The sequence below is a fragment of the Triticum aestivum genome, chromosome 3B (assembly GCF_018294505.1).
Source record: "Triticum aestivum cultivar Chinese Spring chromosome 3B, IWGSC CS RefSeq v2.1, whole genome shotgun sequence".
In the NCBI taxonomy this organism is placed as follows: domain Eukaryota; kingdom Viridiplantae; phylum Streptophyta; class Magnoliopsida; order Poales; family Poaceae; genus Triticum; species Triticum aestivum.
The window spans coordinates 411,052,201-411,067,529 of record NC_057801.1 but is presented as its reverse complement, the minus strand read 5'-3'; positions in this window follow the sequence as shown (position 1 = coordinate 411,067,529).

Genomic DNA, 15,329 nt, shown 5'->3' with positions numbered 1-15,329 from the left:
TCTCGACTAGTCCGAGCCTTATAAGATCCCTCGGACTCCGAGCTCTCACCCTTCATTTCCCCCCTTGAAGGGGCTTGGAAGGAAGAGAGTGACACTCCACTTGAGTGTATTCAAGTGAGAGCGAGTTGCTTACATGCCCATGGAGGGATTTATATAGCCTAGGGGGTCCTTCAAAAATGGCTAAGGCTACCCTTGAAGTAAGGAGGTGGGAGGGTAGAACTTGGTAATTTTCTGTCCTTTGGCCCATGTGCTCCTTGTTGGGCTAAGAGGTGGGTTGTGGCCCAATAGGGGAGAATCCCTACACTATGAGTAGACTTCCTTGCTTGAGCTTGGGCCTCTTTTATGTGGTCTTCCACCTTTGACCTTTTAACCATGAAGCCTGGCTTGGACTTCCATTGACCAGGCCGGGTGGCTTGCTTGGGACCATGGGGGGTGGATTGACCCATTGTTGACTTCCTTGACTTGTTGACCGCCTGGGGGCACTCCATGTGGGATATGCGTGGCACCTTAAGTAGGATTAAAATCCACTACTACAACATTCTATATTGTTGGATTAACTGTAGTGACTTCTGCTTTCTGGAATGCATGAAATCGTGCTACTTTTGAGCATAAGCTGATTAAAATCCCTTTTGAGATCATCTTTTCTTTGTGCACTTTACTTATCTACTAGGTAGGTCTTGCAAAGGATGAGGATGCGATGACTCTTAGGGTGGGAGCTGATCTCCTTTGCGACAACACTTTGAAGCTTATGAGGATTTGCGCTGCTATGAATCGAACAATTGCTGGTGGTTGAACTCTCGCGGAGTTGCTGGTGATGTTGGATGTCGGCTATCCTTGTTGCATGATGTCCAGAACGATGTTTCTTTTTAACTATGTTGTGTGGCTATCCTGTTACTTTGCGCTGCAACACTTTATGTGTGTTGTAATAGGTCTAGTTTCTGTTTGCTCTAGTGTTGTCCATGTTTTTGCCCCATGGTGCATGTTTTGATGATGAACATGTGAGCGGGTTTCCTGGCAGTGCTCGGAATTGCTTTCCCTTCTTTCTCGTACCCTTTGTTCTTTTACATTGATGTATTTCCGCCATCTTGCTAATGGAAAGGGGTAAGCCCGGCTCGAAAATAAAAAATAAAATAAAATATAACAACATCTACAACGTCAAATTAGTTTAATTTCATCATACTATAAATGCAAAATTGCTTAAAACTAAACTAAAGCAAAGGATTTAGACTGGGAGGCTGAAAACAAAGGGACACAAGGATACAAAAAGAAATGACTTGCAACACGGCCATACGTTGTGATGGTCAATCTGATCACCAAAAATTATGGTATGATATGGTGTAGTTTTGATATTTTTATTTATAGAGTCCCCTCTTTAATTTCTATTAAAATAAACCATAATGTATTTACAACTATTAGGACCGACAGGAAAACAAAAGACATAGATGGTGCATGATCTACCTGGGACAACATGAGGTAAACTTATCTTTCCACACAGACCACAATGGGCTATATCAATTATATCCGGTAACCCACACATCTGCCAAACTCCAAACCTCATCATCCTAGGAGTCAACAAGCCAGTTCTCCAGAAGATGATTTAACCATACAATAGTTCAGACAAGTATCATGGATACTAATTTTAGAAGGAGACAAACATGAGATAAAATTTACAAGCATGAGCCTGACGAAAGTACGTCCTTGATGAAGCTTCTTCATCCAGCAATGATTATGTTGATCATACTCCACCCAAGCATAGTTTTGAAGACTTCACAAGCAATCGTATGAACCTTTTTTATGCCCCACTTCATGTTTCTTGTCTTTCGGTGGTTCTCTGCACAATATTCAAGTCATGCAGCCTTTTGATTATCATATTCGCACGTGTGCAAGGATAAGTAACCTTGTTATTCTAAAAGAATGATACTATTTCACTGCTACTTGTAATAGGCATTGTGATTTCCTCGAAGAGGAAGGATGATGTTGTATAGTAGTAGATAGTATTTCCCTCGGTTAAGAAATAAGGTTTATCGAACAAGTAGGAGACTCACACAAAAAACGTCAACAGTACCTGCACACACACAAAACAAATACCTGCACCCAACGCGGGCAAGAGGGTTGTCAACCCCCATTTACTCGTTAATTGCAAGGATTAATTCTGATAGTGATATATAGATAAATCGCAAAACAAAGTAAAAGAAAATAAAGTGAGCAAGTAATTTAGGGTTTTAGTAATATGAAGTGAATGGAACCGGGGGCATAGTTTTGAGTAGAGGCATCTCTCTCATGAGCATAGTAACGGCGAGTAAACAAGTTATTGTTTGACAATTGATAGAAAAGCGCATAATTATGACGTTATCCATGGTATGATCAATACATAGGCATTACGTCCGAGACAAGTACACTGACATCCACCTGCATCTACTACTATTACTCCACCCCTCGACCACTATCCAACATGCATCTTAAGGTATTAAGTTCATAACAAACAGAGTAATGCTTGGTGCATGACGACATAATATAGAGAAAGTAAGACCTGATAATATGTTCGAACCCCGTCGTTTTACCCTTAGTAGCAACAATAAAAATACATGTCTCGCTACTCCTTCTGTCATCGAGTGAGGACACTGCAAGATTGAACCTACTACCAAGCACCTCCCCTACAAAAGATAAATCGATCTAATTACCGAACTAGATGGATAGATCGAAGAAAAATACAAGGCTATAAAATCACACACAATAAAGTTTAGAGAAGAATCAATTACGTTCAATGAATAATCTAATCATAAACCTACAATACATCAGATCCCAACAAACACACCGCAAAAGGATTACATCAAATCGATCTCTGAAGAAAACATTTTATTGAAGATCAAAGAGAGAGAGAGAGAGAGAGAGAGAGAGAGAGACATCTAGCTACTGCTATGGAACCGTATGTTTGGTGGGAACTATTCACTGATACGTCTCCAACGTATGTATAATTTTTGATTGTTCCATGCTATTATAGTATCAACTTTTGATGTTTTATATACATTTACAAGCAACTTTATATCATTTTTTGGTACTAACATACTAACTTAGTACCCAGTCCCAGTTGTTCTTTTTTTTGCTTGTTTTTACTTTGCAAAATATCAATACCAAACAAAGTCCAAATGCGACGAAACTTTTTGGATTTTTTTGGCAATAAGAGACCCTGGAAGCTTCGAGAAGGAGCGAGAAGACGAAGTAGTGGCCCACTAGACACCAGGGCACGCCCAGGTACCTAGTGGGGCCCACAAGCCTCCGTTTGACCTAACTCCACCTCTATAAATTCCGTAAAATTAGAAAACGTACCAGGGAGTCCACAAAATACTTTTTCCGCCACCTCAAGCCTCTGTTCTCGAGAGATCCGATGTGGGGACCCTTTCTGGCACTCTACCAGAGGGGGAATCAATCATGGAGGGGCTCTACATCAAACTTGCCTCCCCTTCGATGATGCATGTGTAGTTTACCACAGACCTACATGGCCATAGTTAGTAGCTAGATGGCTTCTTCTCTCTAAAGTTTTTCAATACAATGTTCTCCTTGGTGTTCTCAATCGGATGTAATTCTTTTGTGCTGTGTGTTTGTTGGGATCCGATGAATTGTGAGTTTATGATCAAACCTATCCATGAATATTATTTAAGTTTTTTCTGAACTCTTTTATGCATGATTAATATAGCTTCGTATTTCGTCTCCAATTTATTGGTTTGGTTTGGCCAACTAGATTGATTTATCTTGCCATAGGAAGAGTTTCTTTGTAATGTTCGATCTTGTGGTGCTCAATCCCAGTGACAGAAAGGGACATGCCACGTATGTATCATTGCTATTAAGGGTAAAAAGATGGGGTTTATTCATACGTGAGTTTATCTTGTCTACATCATGTCATCTTGCTTAAAGCATTACTCCGTTTGTTCCATGAACTTAATACACTAGATGCATGTTGGATAGCGGTCGATGTGTGGTGTGATGGTAGTAGATGCAGAATCATTTCGGTCTACTAATCTCGGACGTGATGCCTATGTATGATCATTGCCTTGGATATCGTCATAATTATTTGCTTTTCTATCAATTATCCAACAGTAATTTATTTACCCACCGTATGCTATTTTCTCGAGAGAAGCCTCTAGTGAAAACTATGGCCCCCGAGTCTGTCATTTATCATAAATTAAAACAAAAAAACCTTGCTGCAATTTTCATTAATTTATTTGATTTTGTATTTTTGTCAGATCTTGATGGAAATATGCCCTAGAGGCAATAATAAAATGGTTATTATTATATTTCCTAAATCATGATGAAGGTTTATTATTCATGCTAGAATTGTATTGACAGGAAACTTAAATACATGTGTGGATACATAAACAAATACCATGTCCCTAGTGAGCCTCTAATAGACTAGCTCATTGATCAAAGATGGTTAAGGTTTCCTAACATAGACATGCATTGTCATTTTATAACGGGATCACATCATTAGGAGAATGTTGTGATGGACAAGAACCATCCGTTAGCTTAGATTTTGATCGGTCAGTTTATTGCTATTGCTTTCTTGATGACAAATACATATTCCTTCGACTATGAGATTATGCATCTTCCGGGTACCGGAGGAATACCTTGTGTGCTATCAAGCATCACAACATAACTGTGGGTGATCATAAAGATTCTCTACAGGTATCTCCGAAGGTGTTTGTTGAGTTGGCATATATCGAGATTAGGATTTGTCACTCTGAGTATCGAAGAGGTATCTTTGGGCCCTCTGGGTCCTACTTGGGGCGCCCCTTGGCCTCTCCCCTCTCCCCCACCTATATATATATATGTGGGAGGGGCGCCACACATAACAACGATAATTTCTTAGCCGTGTGCGGCGCCCCCCTCCACCGTTTACACCCTCGGTCATATTTTAGTAGTGCTTAGGCGAAGCCCTGCGAAGATAGCTTCACCATCACTGTCACCACGCCGTCGTGCTACCGGAACTCATCCACTACCTCACCGCTTTGCTGGATCAAGAAGGCGGAGGATGTCACCGAGCTGAATGTGTGCTGAACGCTGAGGTGTCGTATATTCGGTACTCGATCGGTTGGAGCGCGAAGAAGTTCGACTACATCAACCGCGTTAACAAACGCTTCCGCTTACGGTCTACGAGGGTACGTAGACACACTCTACCCACTCATTGCTATGCATCTCCATGGATAGATCTTACGTGTGCATAGATTTTTTTTGTTTTGCATGCAATGTTTACCAACAGTGGTATCCGAGCCAGGTCTATGCGTAGATGATATGGACGAGTAGAACACAAAGAGTTGTGGGCGGTGATAGTCATACTGCTTACCACCAATGTCTTATTTTGATTCGGTGGTATTGTGGGATGAAGCGGCCCGGACCAACCTTACATGTCCATGCAGATGAGACCGAATCCACCGACTGACATGCAACTAGTTTTGCATAAAGGTGGCTGGCGGGTGTCTGTTTCTCCTACTCTAGTTGAATCAAATTTGACTATAGACGGTCCTTGAAGAAGTTTAAAACAACAAACTTGATGAATCACCGTTGTGGTTTTTGCATAGGTAAGAACGGTTCTTGCTAGAAGCCCATAGCAGCCACGTAAAACTTGCAAAAACAAAGTAGAGGACGTCTAACTTGTTTTTGTAGGGCATGTTCTGATGTGATATGGTCAAGATATGATGTGATATATGTTGATGTATGAGATGATCATGTTTTGTAATATCGACAACCGGCAGGAGCCTTAGGGTTGTCTCTTTATTGTATGAAATGCAAGTGTCACATCCCTAGCGTCTGGCATTGCACTAGGCTAACTTCATGTGTGCATCATGTTTAAACTTTGAAAGAAACTTGAAATGGGGATGTCCAAACCCTAGCACCAAATGGAATTCAAATAGGTTCAACCTAAAAATATTTTCAGTGATTCCAAATGGCTTTCAAAAATGTTCATCATTTCTGGAAAATGCTGGAACCATAACCAGAGGTGTTGCACATTTTTCCATGTCATATTTGGCCACTGAATTAAATCATAAGTATTTGAATTTGGACATTTAAATTCTATAAAATATTTAAATGTCCAAATACTCCTAAACTGAAATGTTCCATGTTGTATATATTCTAAACATTGGGCATGCACAGTTTGGCGATTTTTGATAGTGCCTAGATATTTTAGTAATGCCACAAACTTACAGAACAAAAGAAAAAGAGAAATACTAGAGAGAGAGAGAGAACTAACCTGGCCTTACCCGCGGCCCAGTAGGCAGCCCACCTGGCCCAGCCCACCAGAAGCCCCACCTTCTTCAACCTCTGCCAGTAGGCAGAGGCGTGTCGACATACGCGCGCGTCGATGCCACCTCCTGCTTCACGCTGGAGGCTCAACCTCCTCCCTGTCCCCGCGCCTGGAGACGCTGCGACCCCCTCTATTCTCCCCCCTCTTTCCTGGCTCTCCCCCTCCCCCTCGCTTGCCCGCAGCCATGGCCGAACGCCACCATCGCCACCGACACTGTTCGCCGCGGCCACAGCCACCGCCTAGCCTTCCCAACTGTCCAGGAGCTCCACCTCCGTCGTCTACGCCTCCTCGAGGACACAAGCGCCGCCGGACGCCCCCGAACGCCCACACCGCCGCCTTCTTCAACCTTCGGCCCCGTCGATCGCCGTCGTCGATTCGCCCCCGACAAGACATCTTCGAGCCCACTAACCCTCCCAACGGACTCGCGGTGAGCCCCTGAGTCGTTTCCCCCTTCTCCCCTGGTCGCTTTTGACCTCTAGGCCATAGCCCCATCGTGGCCAAGAGCTCCATGCCGCTGCCGCGTAGCTCGTTGTCGTTTGAGCTAGCATCTGTCACGGCCGAGCACATATTCGTGCTCCTTGCATCGTCAGGAGTCTGCTGAGACCCTCCACTAGCTTCCCCGTGCACCGGAGCTCCATTCTCGTTGAGGTCCGAACTCCGGCGCCGCCGTGAGCTCGTTTTCGGCGAGCTCCGGCCACCACAGCCGCTGCCGCTCGCCCAGTTGGATGCGGTGCACCTTCAGCTACCCGTAGGAGCAAACCACGCGTCGAATGGTGCTCCGTAGCAAGCACACGGTGCATCTTCGCCGTCGGCCATGGTCGTCGCCGGCGAAACTCCGGTGGCTGACGTGGCACGATTAGTTTAGGTACTAATCGCGTTTAGTTAGTGTTCCATGTCGTTGACACATGGGCCCCACGCCCTAATTAACCCCGGGTTCTATTTCCTGTTTAGTTTAGATTAACTCAGCGGGACCCACGCGTCAGAGTTGACCCAGCTGACGTGGCCGTTGACCTGGCCCACCTGTCAGTGTCACTAACTAGCCCCAGTCACTGACCAGTGGACCCCACTGGTCAGGTTTGACCTGGAGGCGCCTAGTTGACCTGCTGACATCAGGGTGACGTCATGCTGACGCAACATGTATTTTCTGGATTTATTTTAATTCAGGAAATTCTAGAAAATGTCCTAAACTTCTAAAATTCATAGAAATTCAACCGTAGCTCCAAATCAAATAATTTATATATGAAAAATTATCAGAAAAATCCAAAGAATCTGTTTATGGCATTTTCATGCATGTTAGAACAACTTATGGATACTGTTTAGGACAAATCATTGAATAGCATTTAAATAACCACATGTGGAGTTTGAATTTGAACCTAGGGTTCAAACCAACTTCATTTAACTTGCTGCTAGTTGCATTAGCTCAAACCACAGCATATTGCCATGTCATGATCATGCATCATATTGTGCATTGTATTGATTGTGTTCTTCCTTGTTTGCCGGTATTTGTCCCCTCTTGATAGACGTGTACCGACGATATGATTGATGACACCGATGAAGAACTATACTATCTTCAGAAGTGCCAGGAAAGCAAAACCCCCTTGTTCATTCCGATACAATCCCACTCTCTCGCTCCTGCTCTCTTTTACTGCATTAGGACAACAACGATTCATCTGTTACTTGCTGTGGTAGCTAAACCCCTTTATCCTCCGCATGACCTGTCATTGCCACAGTAAATAGATGAAACCCACTAGCATGAGTAGGAGTTGTTTGAGCCCTGATGTGCCTACTCATTCATGCTTGTTTGTCATGCCTGCTACTCCTTAGAGTTGAGTCCGGTCTGATTCATCGGGAATGAATTGGAGGTGTGTAAACATGTCCTACTGTGTGTGAACTAAGTGTGTGAACACGATTTGGTAAAGGTAGCGGTGAGAGGCCATGTAGGAGTACATGGTGGGTTGTCTCATTGCAGCCGTCCTCAGGAACTGAGTTCTGTGTTTGTGATCCATGATTAGTTACTACCACACATTGAGCTCCGGGCGCACCAAGCTCTCTCGACTTATTAATCAACTCGATCTCTGTCCAGGAGTTGCAACTAGTTTCTGGTGTTTGTAGGTAGTGTTAGTAGTCTACCAAGTGGCACCCGGTACAGGTGGGCTTGGGACAGACTAGGCACCGTGGCACGGTGTACCAAGCGTAGATCCACCCGTCGAGGTGGGCTTGGGAACCCTGCACACATCGTTTGGGGCCATGAGCGACACCCCGACCGGATCTCCTTGCGGATGGAACCCGAATAGGCGATAAACCTAGACTAGAGACTTGTATGGTTAGTTAGGTCGTGGCCGACTCCCTCTCCAGGCTTCCGCTTGAAGGTTGCCGAGATACACATGGTGTACATGGTGGTAAGTGGCGAGAGCGTGTGTGAAGAAGTACACCCCTGCAGGGTTAACATTATCTATTCGAATAGCCGTGTCCGTGGAAAAGGACTTCTGGGTTGCCTGTACAGTTCATAGACAAGTGAAAGTGGATACTCTAAAATACGCAAGATAAGTGTGAGTGCTATGGATGGCGTTCTCGTAGGGAGACGGGAGCGGATCCATAGTGGTGTATTGATATGGTGAATATGTGGACTCGTGTGCGCCACCTCAAAAGAGTTACTTGCAGTCGTAGTTCAGGATAGCCACCGAGTCAAAGCTGGCTTACTGCAGTTAAACCCCACCATCCCCTTCTTGATAATGATGCATATGTAGTTAGATCTGATGTAAGTCTTGCTAGGTACATTTGTACTCACGTTTGCCTATTTTATATTTTTGCAGAGAGACTTCCGTCTCACTAGTAGTTCCGCGTGGACTTCGACGTTTAGCTTGTTACCTCAGCTACGATCTTGTGCCCTCGGCAGGATCTGGTAGATAGTCAGGCTTCTCAGCCTTTTTCATTTGTAGATGTCTATACCTAGACATGTTAAGCTTCCGCATGTGCTTTGACTTGTATGCTTTGATTGTTGGGTCATGAGACCCATGATTGTAATATCTCGCTCCTCGGAGCCTATTGAATAAAATGCTTGAGTTGTAGAGTCATGTGGTGATGCCATGTTGTATTTGCACATATCGAGCATATTGTGTGTATGTTATTGAAATGCTTGGTATGTGTGGGATTTGACTATCTAGTTGTTTATCCTTAGTAGCCTCTCTTACCGGGAAATGTCTCCTAGTGTTTCCACTGAGCCATGGTAGCTTGCTACTGCTCCGGAACACTTAGGCTGGCCGGCATGTGTCCTTCTTCGTTCCTGTGTCTGTCCCCTCAGGGAAATGTCACGTGATGAATTCCGGAGTCCTGTTAGCCCGCTATAGCCCGGTTCACCGGAGTCCTGCTAGCCCAGTGCTACAACCCGGATTCACTCGCTGATGACCGACACGTTCGTTGCTGGGTCATGTATGCCTGTCCCTGTAAGTTAGTGCCACTTTGGGTTCACGACTAGCCATGTCAGCCCGGGTTCTTTGTCATATGGATGCTAGCGGCACTATCATATACGTGAGCCAAAAGGCGCAAATGGTCCCGGGCCAGGTAAGGTGGCACCCGTGGGAATACCGTGCGTGAGGCTGCAAAGTGATATGATGTGTTACATGCTAGATCGGTGTGACTTAGGATCGGGGTCCTGACAGCTTGTGTCAAGTAATTGCTTTACTTTATCGCTATGCATTAGCAATAGTTGTAGAAGCAATAGTTGCCGAGACGACCCCGACGCAACGATGGAGATCAAGGTGTCGAGCCGGTGACGATGCTTTGGAGATGGAGATCAGAAGCACAAGATGATGATGGCCATATCATGTCACATATTTTGATTTCGTGTGATATTTTTCCTTTATGCATCTTATTTTGCTTAGAATGGTGGTAGCATTATAAGATGATCCCTTCACTAAATTTTCAAGATAAAAGTGTTCTCCCTGAGTATGCACCATTGCCAAAGTTTGTCGTTTCGGAGCACCTCTTGATGATCGGGTGTGATAGACTCTACATTCACATACAACGGGTGTAAGACAATTTTGCACATGCAAAATACTTGGGTTAAACTTGACGAGCCTAGCATGTACAGACATGGTCTCGGAACACTGGAGACCGAAAGGTCGAACATGAGTCATATAGTAGATATGATCAACATAGAGATGTTCACCATTGATGACTACCCCATCTCACGTGATGATCGAACATGGGTTAGTTGATTTGGATCATGTATCACTTAGATAACTTGAGGGATGTTAATTTAAGTGGGAGTTCATTAGTAATTTGATTAATTGAACTTAATTTATCATGAACTTAGTCTTAATAGTTTTTCGTATCTCTATTATAGATCAATAGCTCGTGATATAGCTCCCCTTATTTTTGATATGTTCCTAGAGAAAACTAAGCTGAAAGATGATGGTAATAATAATGCGAACTAGGTCCATGATCTGAGGATTATCCTCATTGCTACATAGAAGAATTATGTCCTTGACACACCGCTAGGCGACATACTCGTTGCAGGGGCTGATGAGACATTATGAACGTTTGACAAGCTCGATATGGTGACTACTTGATAGTTTAGTGCACCATGCTTTATGGCTTAGAATCAGGGCTTCAAAGACATTTTGAACGCCATGGAACATATGAGATGTTCCAAGAGCTGGAATTGGTATTTCAGACTTATGCCCGTGTTGAGAGGTATGAGACCTCTGACAAGTACTTTCCCTACAAGATGGAGGAGAATAGCTCAGCCAGTGAGCATGTACTTAGAATGTTTGGGTACTACAATCGCTTGAATCAAGTGGGAGTTAATCTTCCAGATAAGATAGTGACTGACAGAGTTCTCTAGTGACTATCACCAAGCTACTAGAACTTCGTGATGAACTATAATATGCAAGGGATGACGAAAACGATTCCCGAAACTCTTTGCGATGCTGAAATCAGTGAAGGTAGAAATCAAGAAAGAGAATCAAGTGTTGATGGTTAACAAGACCACTAGTTTCAAGAAAAAGGGCGAGGGAAAGAAAGGGAACTTCAAGAAGAATGTACAGAAAGGGAAAGAAAGGGAACTTTCCACTCCCTTGAAGAAGCCCAAAGCTGGAGCCAAGCCTGAAACTGAGTGCTTCTAATGCAAAGGGAATGGTCACTAGAAGCGGAACTACCCCAAATACTTGGCGGATAAGAAGGATGGCAAAGTGAACAGAAGTAAATTTGATATACATGTTATTGATGTGTACCTTACTAGTGTTCATAGTAGCCCCTGGGTATTCGATACCAGTTCCGGTGCTAAGATTAGTAACTCGAAATAGGAGTTGCAGAATAAACAGAGGCTAGTTAAGTGCGAGGTGGCGATGTGTGTTGGAAATGATTCCAAGGTTGATACGATCACCATCGCACACTCCCTCTACCTTCGGGATTAGTGTTGAACCTAAATAAATGTTATTTGGTGTTTTTGTTGAGCATGAATATGATTAGATCATGTTTATTGCAATACGGTTATTCATTTAAGTTAGAGAATAATTGTTGTTCTGTTTACGTGAATAAAACCTTCTATGTTCATACACCCAATGTAAATGGTTTATTGAATCTCGATCATAGTGATACACATATTCATAATATTGATGCCAAAAGATGCAAAGTTAATAGTGATAGTGCAACATACTTGTGACACAGCCGTTTGGGTCTACTGGTGTAAAGCGCATGAAGAAAATCCATGCAGATGGACTTTTGGAATCACTTGATACTTGCGAACTATGCCTCATGGGTAAGATGACTAAAACTCCGTTCTCCGCTACAATGGAGCAAGCTGATGACTTATTGGCAATAATACATACCGATGTATGCAGTCCGATGAGTGTTGAAGCATGCGGCAGGTATAGTTATTTTCTGACCTTCACGGATGATTTGAGTAGGTATGTGTATATCTACTTGATGAAACACAAGTCTGAAACATTTGAAAATTTCAAAGAATTTCAGAGTGAAGTAGAGAATCATCATAACAAGAAAATAAAGTTTCTACGATCTGATCGCGGAGGCGAATATTTTAGTTACGAGTTTGGCCTTCATTTAAAACAATGTGGAATTGTTTCACAACTCACGCCACCTGGAACACCACAGCGTAATGGTGTGTCCGAATGTCGTAACTGTACTTTATTGGATATGGTGCGTTCTATGATGTCTCTTATCGATTTACCACTACCGTTTGGGACTATGCACTAGAGATAACCGCATTCACGTTAAACAGGGCACCACCTAAATCAGTTGAGACGACACCGTATGAACTATGGTTTGGCAAGAAACATAAGCTGTTGTTTCTTAAAGTTTTGGGATGTGACACTTATATCAAAAGGCATCATCCTGATAAGCTCGAACCTAAATCAGAGAAGTGCATCTTCATAGAATACCCTAAAGAAACTATTGGGTACACCTTCTACCACAGATCCGAAGGTAAGATTTTTTTGCTAAGAATGGACCATTTCTAGAGAAGGAGTTTCTCTCGAAAGAAGTGAGTGGGAGGAAAGTAGAACTTGATGAGGTAACTGTAACTTCTCTCGACCTCGTAGGTTACTACTGAACCTCGTAGGTCGATTAGAGCATGATCCGCACCAGAGTAGTACAGTAATCCTGTCCTAGAAGTCATGTTACTAGACCAAGGCGAACCTATGAATTATGAAGAAGCTATGGTAAGCCCAGATTCCGATAAATGGCTTGAGGCCATGAAATCTGAGATAGGATCCATGTATAAGAACAAAGTATGGACTTTTGTGGACTTGCCCGATTATCGGCAAGCCATAGAGAACAAATGGATCTTCAAGAAGAAGACTGATGCTGATGGTAATGTTACTGTCTACAAAGCTCAACTTCTTGCGAAAGATTTTCGACAAGTTTCAAGGAGTTGGCTACAATGATACTTTCTCACCCGTAGCGATGCTTAAGTCTGTACGAATCATGTTAGCAATTGCCACATTTTATGATTATGAAATCTGGCAAATGGACGTCAAAACTGCATTCCTTAATGGATTTCTTAAAGAAAAATTGTATATAATGCAGCCAGAAGGTTTTGGCGATCCTAAAGATGCTAACAAAGTGTGCAAGCTCAAGCGATCCATCTATGGACTGGTGCAAGCATCTCGTAGTTGGAATATATGCTTTGATGAGGTGACCAAAGCATATGGTTTTGTACAGACTTACGGTGAAGCCTGTATTTACAAGAAAGTGAGTTGGAGCTCTGTAGCATTTTTGATATTATATGTGGATCACATATTGTTGCTTGGAAATAATATAGAATTTCTGTATAACATAAAAGGATACTTGAATAAGATTTTTTCAATGGAAGACCTCAGTGAAGCTACTTACAAATTGGGCATCGAGATCTATAGGGATAGATCGACACGCTTAATGGAACTTTCACAAAGCACATACCTTGGCAAAGTTTTGAAGAAGTTCAAAATAGATCAGTCAAAGAAAGGGTTCTTACCTGTGTTGCAAGGTGTGAAGTTGAGTAAGACTCAAAACCCGACCATGGCAGAAGATAGAGAAAGAATGAAAGTCATTCCCTATGCCTCGGTCATAGGTTCTATAAAGTATGCCATGTTGTATACCAGACCTGTTGTGTACCTTGCCATGAGTTTGGCAAGGGGGTACAATGTTGATCCAGGAGTAGATCACTAGATAGCGGTCAAAATTATCCTTAGTTACCTAAGAGGACTAAGGAAATGTTTCTCGGTTATGGTGGTGATAAAGAGTTCCCCATAAAGGTTACGTCGATGCAAGCTTTGACACCAATCTAGATGACTCTAAGTCTCAATCTGGATACGTATTGAAAGTAGGAGCAATTAGTTAGAGTAGCTCCATGCAGAGCATTGTAGACATAGAAATTTGCAAAATACAGTGTAACAGACCCGTTGACTAAACTTCTCTCACAAGGAAAACATGATCACACCTTAGTATTCTTTGGGTGTTAATCACATGGCGATGTGAACTAGATTATTGACTCTAGTAAACTCTTTGGGAGTTGGTCACATGGCGATGTGAACTATGGGTGTTAATCACATGGCGATGTGAACTAGATTATTGACTCTAGTGCAAGTGGGAGACTGATGGACATATGCCCTAGAAGCAATAATAAAATGGTTATTATTATATTTCCTAAATCATGATGAAGGTTTATTATTCATGTTAGAATTGTATTGTCCGAAAACTTAAATACATGTGTGGATACATAAACAAATATCGTGTCCCTAGTGAACCCCTACTAGACTAGCTCGTTGATCAAACATGGTTAAGGTTTCCTAACCATAGACATGTGTTGTCATTTGATAAGGAGATCACATCATTAGGAGAATGATGTGATGGACAAGACCATCCGTTAGCTTAGCATATTAATCAGTTAGTTTATTGCTATTACTTTCTTGATGACAAATACATATTCCTTCGACTGTGAGATTATGCAACTCTCGGATACCATAGGAATACCTTGTGTGCTATCAAAATTCACAACGTAACTCGGTGATCATAAAGATGCTCTACATGTATCTCCGAAGGTGTTTGTTGAGTTGGCATATATCGAGATTAGGATTTGTCACTCTGAGTATCGGAGAGGTATCTCTAAGCCCTCTCGGTAATACACATCATAAGAAGCCTTGCAAGCAAAGTGACTAAGTAGTTAGTTGCAAGATGATGTATTACAGAATGAGTAAAGAGACTTGCTGGTAACGAGATTGAAGTAGCTATGAAGATACCAACGATCGAATCTCGGGAAAGTAACATACCAATGGACACAGGGAATTACGTATGTTGTCATAAGGTTCGACTGATAAAGATCTTCATAGAATATGTAGGAGCCAATATGGGCATCCAGGTTCTGCTATTGGTTATTGACCAGAGAGGTGTCTCGGTCATGTGTACATAGTTCTCGGTCCGCACGCTTAACGCTCATTGACGATATAGTGTTATATGAGTTATATGATTTGGTGACCCAATGTTGCTCAGAGTCCCGGTTGAGATCAGTACATGACGAGGAGCTCCGAAATGG